The sequence below is a fragment of the Salmo salar genome, chromosome 13 (genome assembly GCF_965601325.2).
Source record: "Salmo salar chromosome 13, fSalSal1, whole genome shotgun sequence".
In the NCBI taxonomy this organism is placed as follows: domain Eukaryota; kingdom Metazoa; phylum Chordata; class Actinopteri; order Salmoniformes; family Salmonidae; genus Salmo; species Salmo salar.
The window spans coordinates 101,066,447-101,080,596 of record NC_138303.1 but is presented as its reverse complement, the minus strand read 5'-3'; the positions used below and the strand labels follow the sequence as shown (position 1 = coordinate 101,080,596).

The window sequence follows — 14,150 nt, the reverse complement described above, 5'->3', positions numbered from 1 at the left end:
TCAATTCTTAGTTTTACAGCATTATCTGACAAAGGTATTGATGTGAGTTTCTGTTTTCTGCTTCCCTACACATTGTTTTCACCATATCAATTGCGGCCGGTAATATCAAAGTCTCTGCAATAGTGTGTGGTTTCATAGAGTAGAGGGCTTAACTATTTACCGTGGGAATGATTCAAGTGCAACGGTCAAGTGGGGCCTTTTCCCACGATCTAAGGGAGCTCTCTAGTTGAATTTTTACTTTTAGATCTGAATAAATTTCATTTAGATGTTTACGCATATTACAATGATTTTGAGAGACAAAGATGATATTAGAATATTATTTATTTTTGTGGAAATTCCCCCGCAACCCCATTTTCAGATTAGTCGCAACCCCTAGTTTGGGAACCGCTGGTCTATGGGTGTCTTCCTGAAGCTCTGACAGGGTATAACGCACTGCGTGATATTAGTTGACAGTCTATGGCCTACTGGGTGACATCCTGAAGCTCTGACAGGGTATAACGCACTGTGTGATATTAGTTTAGTCTATGGCCTACTGGGTGACATCCTGAAGCTCTGACAGGGTATAACGCACTGCGTGATATTAGTTTACAGTCTACGGCCTACTAGGGGGGTATGATATCTGTCGTGATGCTCCAGTGTACCATGGTATTACATAGTAACATGAGAGGTCAGGGGTTGAAGGTGTGTGTGTGTGTGATGGACAGGTCTTGTGGTTGTTTGAGGAGGAAGACTAATGGTGATTAATCACTCAACGTCCAACAGGATCAGGAGCTGCATGTGGCGTCTAATTGTCTCCAATTACCCAGAGTTATTAGTGGTTTGTTATCAGGGTTTTTGACCTCACTCTGCTTATTAGAAAATGAATAAGAGCACAACAAATTGATTGTATCAGTATATCATATTGTTGCAATCCATTTATTTAATTTTTTTTAGCCAGGATAGTTCACTCAGTAACAACTGCCAATTTTCCATGAAGTTCTGACATATTTTTGGGGTGTTGCTTTCTCCTATCCTTTTTTCTGAAATACCACTAGTATTCCTTTGTAATAATAATTTGTGGGGGGTGCTTATATTTTTCCTGTTACACATACAAGTAGTGGACATGTGTTTCTTGCATATCCCAACACCCCCTGAGACACCCGCAGGGAGTGAGGTCAAGGCCAGGGTCACCATTGTCCAGTGCCCCTGGAGCAATTAGGATTAAGTGCCTTGCTCAAGTGCACAGTGACAGATTTTTCACCTTATCTGCTCTGGTATTTGAGCCAACAACCTTTCGGTTACTGGCCCTTTGCTCTAACCTCTAGGTCAAGGTTAGACCTTGGATGGTTTTGTAGTTTAATACTGACTGTGAATAGCCGAAGTTCAGCGTTGAATGTTTGTCCACTAAATGGACAATTTTTTAAAATGATTTATCATATATACAGCATATTCTTTCCTTAACCTGTTGGGGCTAGGGGGCAGTATTTTCACGGCTGGATAAAAAAACGTACCCGATTTAATCTGGTTACTAATCCTACCCAGTAACTAGAATATGCATATACTTATTATATATGGATAGAAAACACCCTAAAGTTTCTAAAACTGTTTGAATGGTGTCTGTGAGTATAACAGAACTCATTTGGCAGGCAAAACCCTGAGACATTTTCTGACAGGAAGTGGATACCTGATGTGTTGAATTACCTTTAAGCCTATGCCATTGAAACACACAGGGGTTGATAAATTTTTTGGCACTTCCTATTGCTTCCACTAGATGTCACCAGCCTTTACAAAGTGTTTTGAGTCTTTTACTGTGAGATCTGACCGAACAAGAGCCATGGAACGGTGATGGCCGATTAGACTCTGGCGCGCGAGTTCATGTTGGGTACCCTCGTTCCAATACGTTATAAAAGAGAATGCATTCGTCCACCTTGAATATTATTCATGTTCTGGTTAAAAAAGGCACTAATGATTTATGCTATACAACGTTTGACATGTTTGAACGAACGTAAATATATTTTTTCCCCTCGTTCATGACGAAAAGTCCGGCTGGCTTAGATCATGTGCTAACAACACGGAGCTTTTTGGATATAAATGATGAGCTTTTTTGAACAAAACCACATTCGTTATGGACCTGGGATTCCTGGAAGTGACATCTGATGAAGAGAATCAAAGGTAATGGATTATTTACATAGTATTTTCGATTTTAGATCTCTCCAACATGGCCGTTTGTCTGTAAAGCAAAGCATATTTTTCTGGGGCGCAGTGCTCAGATTATTGCAAAGTGTGATTTCCCAGTAAGGTTATTTTTAAATCTGGCAAATTGATTGCGTTCAAGAGATGTAAATCTATAATTCTTTAAATGACAATATAATATTTTACCAATGTTTTCTAATTTTAATTATTTAATTTGTGGTGCTGACTTGACTGCCGGTTATTGGAGGGAAACGATTTCCTCAACATCAATGCCATAGTAAAACGCTGTTTTTGGATATAAATATGAACTTGATAGAACTAAAAATGCATGCATTGTCTAACATAATGTCCTAGGAGTGTCATCTGATGGAGATTGTAAAAGGTTAGTGCATCATTTAGCTGGTTTTATGGTTTTGGTGACGCCTGTCTTTGAATTGACAAAACATTACACACAGCTATTGTCAATGTACTCTCCTAACATAATCTAACTTTATGCTTTCGCCGTAAAACCTTTTTGAAATCGGACAACGTGGTTAGATTAAGGAGATGTTTATCTTTCAAAGGGTGTAAGATAGTTGTATGTTTGAAAAATTTGAATTTTGACATTTATTTGGTTTCAAATTTGCCGCTCTTGAAATGCACCTGCTGTTGATAGGGTGCACCACGGGTGGCACGCTAGCGTCCCACATAGCCCCAAGAAGTTAAAGCCAGACACAGTGGCAGTTTCGTCATTTTGTTTACATTTTATATTTCAGCAATAAGGCACGAGGGGGTGTGATATATGCCCAATATACTACGGCTAAGGGCTGTTCTTAAGCATGACGCGACGTGCCTGGACACAGCCCTTAGCCGTGGTATATTGGCCATATATCACAAACCCCTGGGGTGCCTTGTTGCTATTATAAACTGGTTACCAACGTAATTAGAGCAGTAAAACAATTTTATTTGGTCATACCCGTGGTACACGATCTGATATACCACAGCTGTCAGCCAATCAGCATTCAGGGCTCGAACCACCTAGTTTATAATTTGTTTTATCGCACCAACAAAACAAACCCAGGCAGGACGTCATAACATGCTCTATAGTCTAGGCTACCTGAAAGTTGTCAAGCAGCTGCTGGGCCAGCCACCCTTTGAGCCATATCAACCAGTAGGCATCTTCTAGTTACAACAAGCATGTAGGCTGCTGTATTATAAAAATAAAAATGTACAAGTCAGCTATGAATGTAACAGCAGTAAAATCTAATTCCCGGGTTCCGGTTTAGCATGTGAATGGAGAAGAAGCTTGTGGACTAGGCTCCTACGCATTAGTTAATTTAGCCAAATTTGTACTTTCATTCCACTTTCTTACATATCATATTTGATTGATGAGTTCGTAAGTTACCTTTTTGATTCAAATGTCACACGACCTGAGGAGCAGAAGACCTGTAACTAACATTTCAACCTCGATGGCAAACGTGAATGGTAATAATGGCGCCGACTCCAGTCCAACTGTTACAAAACCCCATGCGGTCACACTCCCCATAGATCTTCAGAACCTCCGTACGGTTCTGGTCTCGGAAATTACAGCTACCATTGCCACTCAGCTCAAAACTGCCAGCGATACTGCTCTGGCCCCCTTCTCCGCCATCCTAGATGATGTCCGAGCCGCTGCGGATGAACAAGGCCGCCGGATTGACAGTTTTGAACCTGTGTGACTACATTGACCGCATATTAGCACTTGAGAAAACGGTCGCCCATCTGAGCTCCAAAAACCAAAAGCTGATTGACAAGACCAATGACCTAGAGTCCCGTTCTCGCCGATGCAATCTTCGTGTTGTTGGAATACCAGAGAAACGTGAAGGAGGGGAATCAGTTAAAAACATCTTCAGGCCAGGGCCTATTTTTCTCAATTTCTACCTGACTGACATGTCCAAAGTAAAATGCCTGTGCTGAGGCCCTGAAGCCAGGATATGCATATAATTGGTATCATTGGAAAGAAAACAATCTGAAGTTTATAGAAATGTTTTAAACAATGTAAGAGACTATAACAGATATGGTAGGAGAAAATGCAAAGAAAAACCAACCAGAATTATTTCTTTTTGAGAGCCCATGCTCTTCCAATGGAAAGTTTAGGGGGCAAAAATGTAATCTAGCTCCCAGTATGCAATTCCTATGGCTTCCACTGGGTGTCAGTTGTCTTTGTTCAAGGTTTCAGGCTTGTTTCTTCCAAAACGAGGAAGAATAAGGAGTTTTCATACAGGGACACAGACTTGGAAATTCGCACCTGCTAATATCGTTTTTCTATTGAACATACTTCTTTCGGGATGAAACATTATAGTTTAATTACATTTTAGGGTATCTGAGGATTAAATAGAAAAGTATTTTGACTTGTTTTTAAAAAAGTTTAGCGGTAGCTTTTTGGATTCCTTTCTCTGCATGTTATACAAGTGGATTACTCAAATCGATGGCGCCAACTAAACTGACTTTTTGGGATATAAAGAAGGATTTTATCTAACAAAACGATACTACATGTTGTAGCTGGGACCCTTTGGATGACAAATCAGAGGAAGATTTTCAAAAAGTAAGTGAATATTTAAATCGCTATTTGTGAATTTATGAAACCTGTGCCGGTGGAAAAATATTTTAATGTGGGGTGCCATCCTCAAACAATCGCATGGCATGCTTTCACTGTAAAGCCTACTGTAAATCGGACAGTGCAGTTAGATTAACCTCTTACATCTAGACGTTCCGCTAGCGGAACACCTGCTCCAATATCCAATGATAGGCGTGGCGCGAATTACAAATTCCTCAAAAATCCCAAAACTTCCATTTTTCAAACATATGACTATTTTACACCATTTTAAAGACAAGACTCTCCTTTATCTAACCACACTGTCCGATTTCAAAAAGGCTTTACAGCGAAAGCAAAACATTAGATTATGTCAGCAGACTACCCAGCCAGAAATAATCAGACACCCATTTTTCAAGCTAGCATATAATGTCAAAAAAAACTAAACCACAGCTAAATGCAGCACTAACCTTTGATGATCTTCATCAGATGACATGCCTAGGACATTATGTTATACAATACATGCATGTTTTGTTCAATCAAGTTCATATTTATATCAAAAACCAGCTTTTTACATTAGCATGTGACGTTCAGAACTAGCATTCCCACCGAACACTTCCGGTGAATTTACTAAATTACTCACGATAAACGTTCACAAAAAACATAACAATTATTTTAAGAATTATAGATACAGAACTCCTTTATGCACTCGCTATGTCCGATTTTAAAATAGCTTTTCGGTGAAAGCACATTTTGCAATTTTCTGAGTAGATAGCCCGGCAACACAGGGCTAGCTATTTGGACACCCACCAAGTTTAGCCCTCACCAAACTCCGATTTACTATTAGAAAAGTTTGATTACCTTTCCAGTTCTTCGTCAGAATGCACTCCCAGGACTTCTACTTCAATAACAAATGTTGGTTTGGCTCAAAATAATCCATAGTTATATCCAAATAGCGGCGTTTTGTTCGTGCGTTCAAGACACTATCCAAGGGTGACGAAGGGTTACGCGCCCGACGCGTTTCGTGACAAACAATTTCTAAATATTCCATTACCGTACTTCGAAGCATGTCAACCGCTGTTTAAAATCAATTTTTATGCTATTTTTCTCGTAAAAAAGCGATAATATTCCGACCGGGAGTCGTTGTTTTCGTTCTAATACGAAAGAATAAAAACATGGGGGCACCTCGTGCACGCGCCTCTAGTCTCTGTTCTCTGATCGACCACTATCTAAATGCGCTAATGTTTTTCAGCCATGGCCTGCAAAGCCACCATTCAGCTTTTTGCCGCCTTCTGAGAGCCCATGGGAGCCGTAGGAAGTGTCACGTTACAGCAGAGATCCCCTGTTTTGGATAGAGATGATCAAGAAGGCCAATAAATGGTCAGAGAGGGCGCTTCCTGTTTGGAATCTTCTCAGGTTTTGGCCTGCCAAATGAGTTCTGTTATACTCACAGACGCCATTCAAACAGTTTTAGAAACTTTGGAGTGTTTTCTATCCAAAGCTAATAATTATTTGCATATTCTAGTTTCTGGGCAGGAGTAATAATCAGATTAAATCGGGTACGTTTTTTATCCGGCCGTGAAAATACTGCCCCCTATCCATAACAGGTTAACAAGAATTTAAGCTTTTAACCAATATAAGACACTTGTATGTACCTAAATGTTTAATATCCATCATTTTTATGATTATTTACTTGAATTGCGCGCCCTCCAGTTTCACCGGAAGTTGTCCCGCTAGCCTTACGCCTTATTAAGTTCATGTCAGAATTCTTTGCGGATGTACTTGGTCCGGCTTTCGTTCCATCACCCCCGAAGCTGGATAGAGCCCACCGCATTGGCCCCTCCCCAGCGAGCGGAGACGACATCTCCAAGCCTAGAGTGTTTATCGTCCATTTTCACTACTACCGTGACAAACTTCATGAGAAGAAAGTGAAATTCTCACTCCGCTTCCCTGCTCGTCTGCACATTGAACATGCCCGGGGGAAGCTACAATTAGACTCCGACGAAGACGCCCAGCGTTGGTTCGATAGTCACTTCTGAGCACTATCTTGGATCTATGACCTACTATTTTGCCAGGTAGCATGCATAGCCTAGCCTCTAAGTCGAAGGTATGTTTGACTTCTACGGCAGGGCATTTTTTTCTCTCCCTATTGCTATTCCTTTTCTACTCGGCAGAAACACTAACGTTATTGAACTCTGGTAAAAATGACTAATATTGTCTTGTGTGGTTGTCATTTAAGCTACACATTTGGGAGAGCCTTTTAATTTGGCAAGAGGGCTAACGTAGTATTGCTGGCTACAATTCCAGGCTTTTGTAGAGCTTTCCTCGTGGTTTTTTTCTTTATTTTCATCTAGATACTTACTGAAGGACTTTTCACCACTTTACGCCCTATTGATCATTCGTACATGTACAGACACTTGGACCCTTTTCTTTTTTGTAACAGGGTAACATACTGTGGGACACTTATTTGGCCATCCTTAAGACACATTGTACGTATTGCACTGATTGAAGACTCGCCGAGTCAGGACAGTTCCGTTTCACTGTTATGGGGTGTTCGTTTTGGTTATCTGACCTACTTTATTGTTTTGTGAATGCCTTTTCAAATGTATTTCACAACTGGTGCTATGGTGCCTCTCCGCATTAGGATAGGAAGGTTTTCTGTTTATATGCACCGAAGCTGCGCAAACTTCAACCTGCTGTCTCCATTCGCTGGGGAAGGAGACTTTGGGGTTGGGTGGGAGGGGAGGGCGAGTGACCTTTTTCGGTCCTATTTTTGTAATATATTTTTTTTCTTTGCTTTTTTCATCAGTTTTCTCTGTTATCTTTGCAAATGCTTGGTTTGTTTTCACACCTTTTTCATTTGAATATTTTAGATGGTTAACACTAATAATAGTACTATAGGTAGGCCTAATCCTATAAAGTTTTTATCTTGGAATAGTAAGGCAATGAACAATCCTGTCAAGAGGACTCGGGTCTTCTCTCATTTGAAAAAGCTAAAAGCAGATGTGGTATTTTCACAAGAGACCCATTTATGCATTAAAGATCACTCAAGGCTACAAATCTTCAGGTTTAGTCAAGTTCAGACTTTAACTCCAAAGCCAGAGAGGTTGCAATTTTGGTTAGTAAAAGAATACACTACTCTACTACTAATGGATTTGGGGACAAATTTAGCTCGTGGATCCGTCTCTTGTATACATCTCCCCAGGCCAGTGTCTGTACCAATGACACCAGTTCTGATCATTTTGCCCTGGAACGTGGGACTCGCCAAGGCTGCCCACTGTCCCTTTTATTATTCGCCGTCGCCATTGAGCCCCTTTCAGTAGCTTTGCGGGCATCCTCCTCTTTCCAAGGTGTAACATGGGAAGGAGTTGAACATAGATTATCATTATATGCAGATTATTTGTTACTCTATGTAAATAACCCTGTAACCTGTTTACCTTCTATCCTTTCTATTATGGGGAACTTTGGCTCCTTCTCCGGTTACAAACTGAATCTCCAGAAAAGTGAGTGCTTCCCAATCAATACAGCAGCGCTACAGCTCCAGCAGACATACTTTCCCTTCCAGCTTCGCCGCTCTGGTTTCATATACCTTGGAGTGAACGTAACTCATTCATTACATGCTCTTATTCCTGCAAACTTTGCTCCCCTTCTTGCGCAAATGAAAACTGATTTTCAGAGATGGGGTAGCTTACAACTATCACTTATAGGAAGGATTAATGCTGTAAAAAATTAACAGTTTACCCAAATTCCTTTATCTATTTCAATCTATCACATTGCTTTTACCAAAGTGTTTTTTTTAAGTCAATCAATTAGGCTGTTACCACATTTATATGAGGAGGAAAGGTACCCAGAGTCAGTAGATCTTTACTTCAGAGATGCAAGTTTAGTGGAGGGCTGGCACTGCCCAACTTTTTATACTATTACTGGGCAGCCAACTTTCAGAAATTGCCATTCTGGTTATATGCTCCAGATACCCCATGGTGCCACTTAGAGGCACATTCTTGTATTTCTTCTACTCTTCTTGCTTTACTCTGCTCTTCTCTCCCAACATCCCCCTCTCGCTATACTCACAATCCTGTAGTGCTTTCCACACTTAAGATTTGGTACCAGTTTTGACAACATTTTAAATTCTCCGCTGCATTTACTATGGGTCCTATTGATAAGAATAACCAATTCCCTGCTTCTCTAATAGATAATGCTTTCTCTTACTGGACAAGAAAAGGTATTAAGTCTTTACAAGACTGATATGTAAATATCATTATTTCAAGTTTTCCCAACCTGGCCTCTAAATACTCTTTGCCTCCATCTCACTTTTTCTGTTACCTTCACATTAGGCATTGTATCTCCCAATTTTCTGGGTTCCCTGCTCCACCCCCTTGCCAACCCTGGGATGGCATATTACCTCGATAGAAAGCAGTCATTTCTCAGATCTTTCTGTGTATTTTGTCATTGGACAAACACTCCACCAACAAAATTAAATCTGCTTGGGAACGGGAAATGGGTGTTGAATTTACACAGGAGTGATGTGATGAGGTGATTGATAGAGTAGGCTCCACTACATTTGTTTTTATTTTATTTCACCTTTATTTAACCAGGTAGGCCAGATGAGAACAAGTTCTCATCTACAACTGTGACCTGGTCAAAATAAAGCAAAGCAGTGCGACAAAAACAACAGAGTTACACATGGGATAAACAAACATACAGTCAATAACACAATAGAAAAGGTCTATGTACAGTGTGTGCAAATGTAGTAAGATTAGGGAGGTAAGGCAATAAATAGGCCATAGAGGTGAAATAATTACAATTTTGCATTAACAATGGAGTGATAGATGTACAGATGATGTGCAAGTGCAGATACTGGGGTGCAAAAGAGCAACAAAAAAATTACATGGGGATGAGGTAGTTGGGTGTGCTATTTACAGTGATCGGTAAGCTGCTCTGACAGCTGATGCTTAAAGTTAGAGAGGGAGATATAAGTCTCCAGCTTCAGGGATTTTTGCAATTCGTTCCAGTCATTGGCAGCAGAGAACTGGAAGGAAAGGTGGCCAAAGGAGGTGTTGGCTTTGGGGATGACCAGTAAAATATACGTGCTGGAGGGCGTGCTACAGGTGGGTGTTGCTATGGTGACGGGGCTGGTAAGGCGGGGCTTTACCTAGCAAAGACTTATAGATGACCTGGAGCCAGTGGGTTTGGCGACGAATATGTAGTGAGGGCCAGCCAACGAGAGCATACAGGTCCCAGTGGTGGGTAGTATATGGGGCTTGGTGACAAAACGGATGGCACTGTGATAGACTACATCCAATTTGATGAGTAGAGTGTTGGAGGCTATTTTGTAAATGACATCACCGAAGTCAAGGATTGGTAGGATAGTCAGTTTTACGAGGGTATGTTTGGCAGCATGAGTGAAGGAGGCTTTGTTGCGAAATAGGAAGCCGATTCTAGATTTAATTTTGGATTGGAGATGCTTAATGTGAGTCTGGAAGGAGAATTTACAGTCTAACCAGACACCTAGGTATTTGTAGTTGTCAACATATTCTAAGTCAGAACCTTCCTGAGTAGTGATGCTAGTCGGGCGGGCAGTGATTCTACATCTTGTGCTCGTCTTGGTCTCATACAATTTAAGGTTTTACATAGTGTGCATTTTTCCAAATCCAGATTGTCTGACATATATCCAAATGTAAATGATGAGTGTGACAGATGTCATGTCTCACCATGTGACCTTAGTCACATGTTCATTTAATGCTCTATATATATTCCTGAACAACGTCTATTTGCGCCCATACTGGATGGAAATTACAAGTGTAATGGCTGTGCTCAATGTAATGGCACTTATAAATGTAGATCCTTCAAACACCCCCAAACAGGGAAATCTATCCCAATTAAAGGTGTTATTACGTGTTCCACTAAGGCAGTTATTTATCTTATAACTTGTCCTTGTGGTAAAAATTATGTGGGTAAAACAAAGCGTGAATTAAAAGTACGTATCTCAGAGCATCGTAGCACCATTAGGTGCAAAAACTTAACTTACCCAGTTGCGGCCCACTTTTTGGAAGCAAACCATCCGATTTCGTCTCTGCGTTATATTGGTATTGAACATGTCACCCTCCCGAGGAGAGGGGGTGACCTTGATAATTTATTGTTGAAACGAGAGGCTGCCTGGATCTTTAATTTAAAGACCCTTGCTCCCTTCGGTCTCAACATAGACTTTGATCTGATGCCATTCTTGTGATAATTGTGATTTTGCCATTGTAATTGTTTGTTAGATACATTTTAGACTACAAATGCTATGATCGTATGCTATCCATTTGTTTGTCTTTTTGTATGTTCTCTGTATGCCATTTTTTTAAATATTTGAGTTAACCAATGATATTAGGCCATACTTGGCCATGATTTCAAACACCTGTGTGTCTCTTGACACTATATAAATGACTCATCTCGCAGTGTTTGATGATACCCTGATGAAGACAGCTTCGCTGTCGAAACGTTGGTGATTAAATTTTTGCATCTGAGCTCTTAGAGTGTGCGGCTTTCCTTTATTTTCTAGCATTTAATGCTCTAAACCAAAAAATTACTGGGATTCTATTTTTAAAACTTTATCTGAGGTGCTTGAAATGAACCTGCAGCCTTGTCCCTTGATAGCTGTCTTTGGTATTCCAGAAGACTTGTTCTCCTTGGAACCAAAACATGCTGATACTGTTGCTTTCACATGCTTATTAGCTCGACGTAGAATTCTTCTCCAGTGGAATTCTGCTCAGCCCCCCTCTACTTCTCAACGGCTCAACGATGTAATATTCTTTCTAAAGCTTGAGAAAATTAAGTATTCTCTTTGTGGTTCCAATGATACATTTGTTAGAAAATGGCAACCATTATTATCATACTTTAAAGGCTTGCAGAGGCTACCCTCTGATGAGATGCTTTAAGGTTTCCCAGTAGGTATTACCAGTAGTCATTACATAATAGGTACAGTCATCAATATAACGCTATCCAGTCCAAGCAAGTTTGTCTAAGGTTTACTGATCATTTATTTATTTCTGTTTTTGTATTTTGAATCTGTATTGAGTTGTTTGTATTTAAAAAAATTCCCCTGTATGCCTGATTGTTTATTTGTTGTGAAATCTCTGTAGAATTTTTGTTTTCTAGGACCGAATTGAGGGAGGGAGTGGGATGGGTTGGCTATATGGGGTGATCACAGTGGGTGGTTGGAAGGGGGTTGGGGGTGGGTGGGTGGTTGGGAACCGAGGTGGGTGGACTGACTGAGGTGGGGCGGAGAGGTAGGGAAGGTACTAGGGGGGTTGGGTGGATGTGTTGTATGGAGGGAGGGTGGTTGGGATATGGTAAAATCTTTGTACTTACATTGATGTACATTTTGTATTTTTATATATTTTTATTCAAGTTTTACAATCTAATTCTAATTTACACTGAACAAAAATATAAACGCAACATGCAACAATTTCAATGATGTTACTGTGTTACAGTTCATATAAGGAAATCAGTCAATTGAAATAAACAAATTAGGCACTAATCTATGTATTTCACATGACTGGGCAGGGGCACAGCCATGGTGGGCCTGGCTCCCAAGCGAGTCGGCCAATGCCCTCCCACTAGGAAGCCAGGCCCAGCCAATCAGAGTTTTTCCCCACAAAGGGGCTTTATTACAGACAGAAATACTCAGCTTCATCAGCTGTCCAGATAGCTGGTCTCAGACGATCCCGGAGGTGAAGAAGCCGGATGTGGAGGTTGTGGGCTCGCATGGTTACATGTGGTCTGCGGTTGTGAGGCCAGTTGGACGCACTGACAAATTCTCTAAAATGACATTGTATTATGTATCATTGGGTTAATTGTATTGTATTAACGACATTGTACATTGGCTTATGGTAGAGAAATAAACATACAATTATCTGCCAACAACTCTGGTGGACATTCCTGCAGTCACCATGCCAATTGCAAGCTCCCTCAACCTTTGGACATCTGTGGCATTGTGTTGTGTGACAAAATTGCCCATTTCAGAGTGTAATGATCATGCTGTTTAATCAGTTTATTGATATGCCACACCTGTCAGGTGGATGAATTATCTTGGCAAAGGAGAAATGCTCACAAAGAGGATGTAATCACATTTGGGCACGAAATAAGCTTTTTGTGCATTACGGAAAATGTCTGTGTAAGTGTAGGTTCCGTCCCTCTCTTCGCCCCAATCTGGGCTCGAACCAGGGACCCTTGCACACATCAACAACTGACAACCCAAAAAGCATCGTTACCCATCGCGCCACAAAAGCCGCGGCCCTTGCAACACAAGGGGAAACCCTACTTCAAGTCTCAGAGCGAGTGGCGTCACTGATTGAAACGCTATTAGCGCGCACCACCGCTAACTAACTAGCCATTTCACATCGGTTACATCTGGAATCTTTTATTTCAGCTTATGAAACATGGGACCAACACTTTACATATTGGGTTTATATTTTTGTTCAGTGTACATAGCTAGACAGCAATATACAGCGGTGCAACAATAATGACGTTATCTGCTTGAGCTCAGTCTTGCAGTGCAAACACTTGTCTGGAAAAGTTTACCCTTAGCAGCTAGCTAGCCTATGTTGAATTATAAAATAAATTCGCCATCTAAGGGTTTCAGTAGTAAACACAACATCCAAGTTGAAAACAATTAGCCAGCTAACAACTGCAGCAAAGTTTGCAAGCAAGTGCCAAAAAGTTGTTTTGACTAGTTGACTCCACCACCAGTTTGCAGATTTAGCAATGCTTGAATATATCGACAGCTCTTTGCTAGCAAGCTAAATGAGCTAGCTTGCTTGCTTACTACATAGACTTGCCTAGTTAAATAAAGGTAAAATAAATACAATAAATAAATAGTTTCACTTACCAGTAGACAGCTAGCTCAGACTTTCGTGATTATCATTGGCACAGTCCACAGCAGCGTGATCCTGGCACTGAGTAAGGAATCCCTGCCTTGCTGAATGAAAATTGCCCACAATTCCAGTTTACAGTTTTATTCAGAAAATCAAGCTAGCATCATCAAAGCAACTTTGTTACAGACCCGCCGGTGTTTTCAAAAATCCTCTGTTATTCATCATCGGCTGACAGACAGACTGACTTATTTTTCTGTGGATTTGATGGCGTACTACATCCGCAGAAGGACTGGCAGCCAGGAGCCAATATATTAACCGTTACCACATGCATTTGTCAGCTAAACTTCAGTTTTATTCTATATCACTCAACTATTATTTATACTGAGTCTTGTTTATAATAGAGAGGGCTATTTGTATTGTTGATGTGTTGCTGTAGTCGTGGACGGATCAGAGCAACAGATAGAACGTGATAAAATGATCAATAAGCCTATACATCATAATTACCTGGAGAAATCTGACTTGCAATTTGTAAACAAAGCTGCAGTACTTATAACTTGAAAACGCATGTT

At 40.6% G+C, this 14,150-nt stretch overlaps 1 long non-coding RNA gene across 1 annotated transcript in view; it reads right to left on the bottom strand.

The window, feature by feature from the left end:
• LOC106568374 (uncharacterized) overlaps positions 1-13,867 on the bottom strand; it is a 113,821-nt gene extending 99,954 nt beyond the window's left edge. The window contains exon 1 of the long non-coding RNA XR_001320274.3: positions 13,596-13,867. This is a non-coding gene — a long non-coding RNA (uncharacterized LOC106568374). The remainder of the gene's footprint in view (positions 1-13,595) is intronic.
• Between the last annotated feature and the right edge of the window lie 283 nt (positions 13,868-14,150).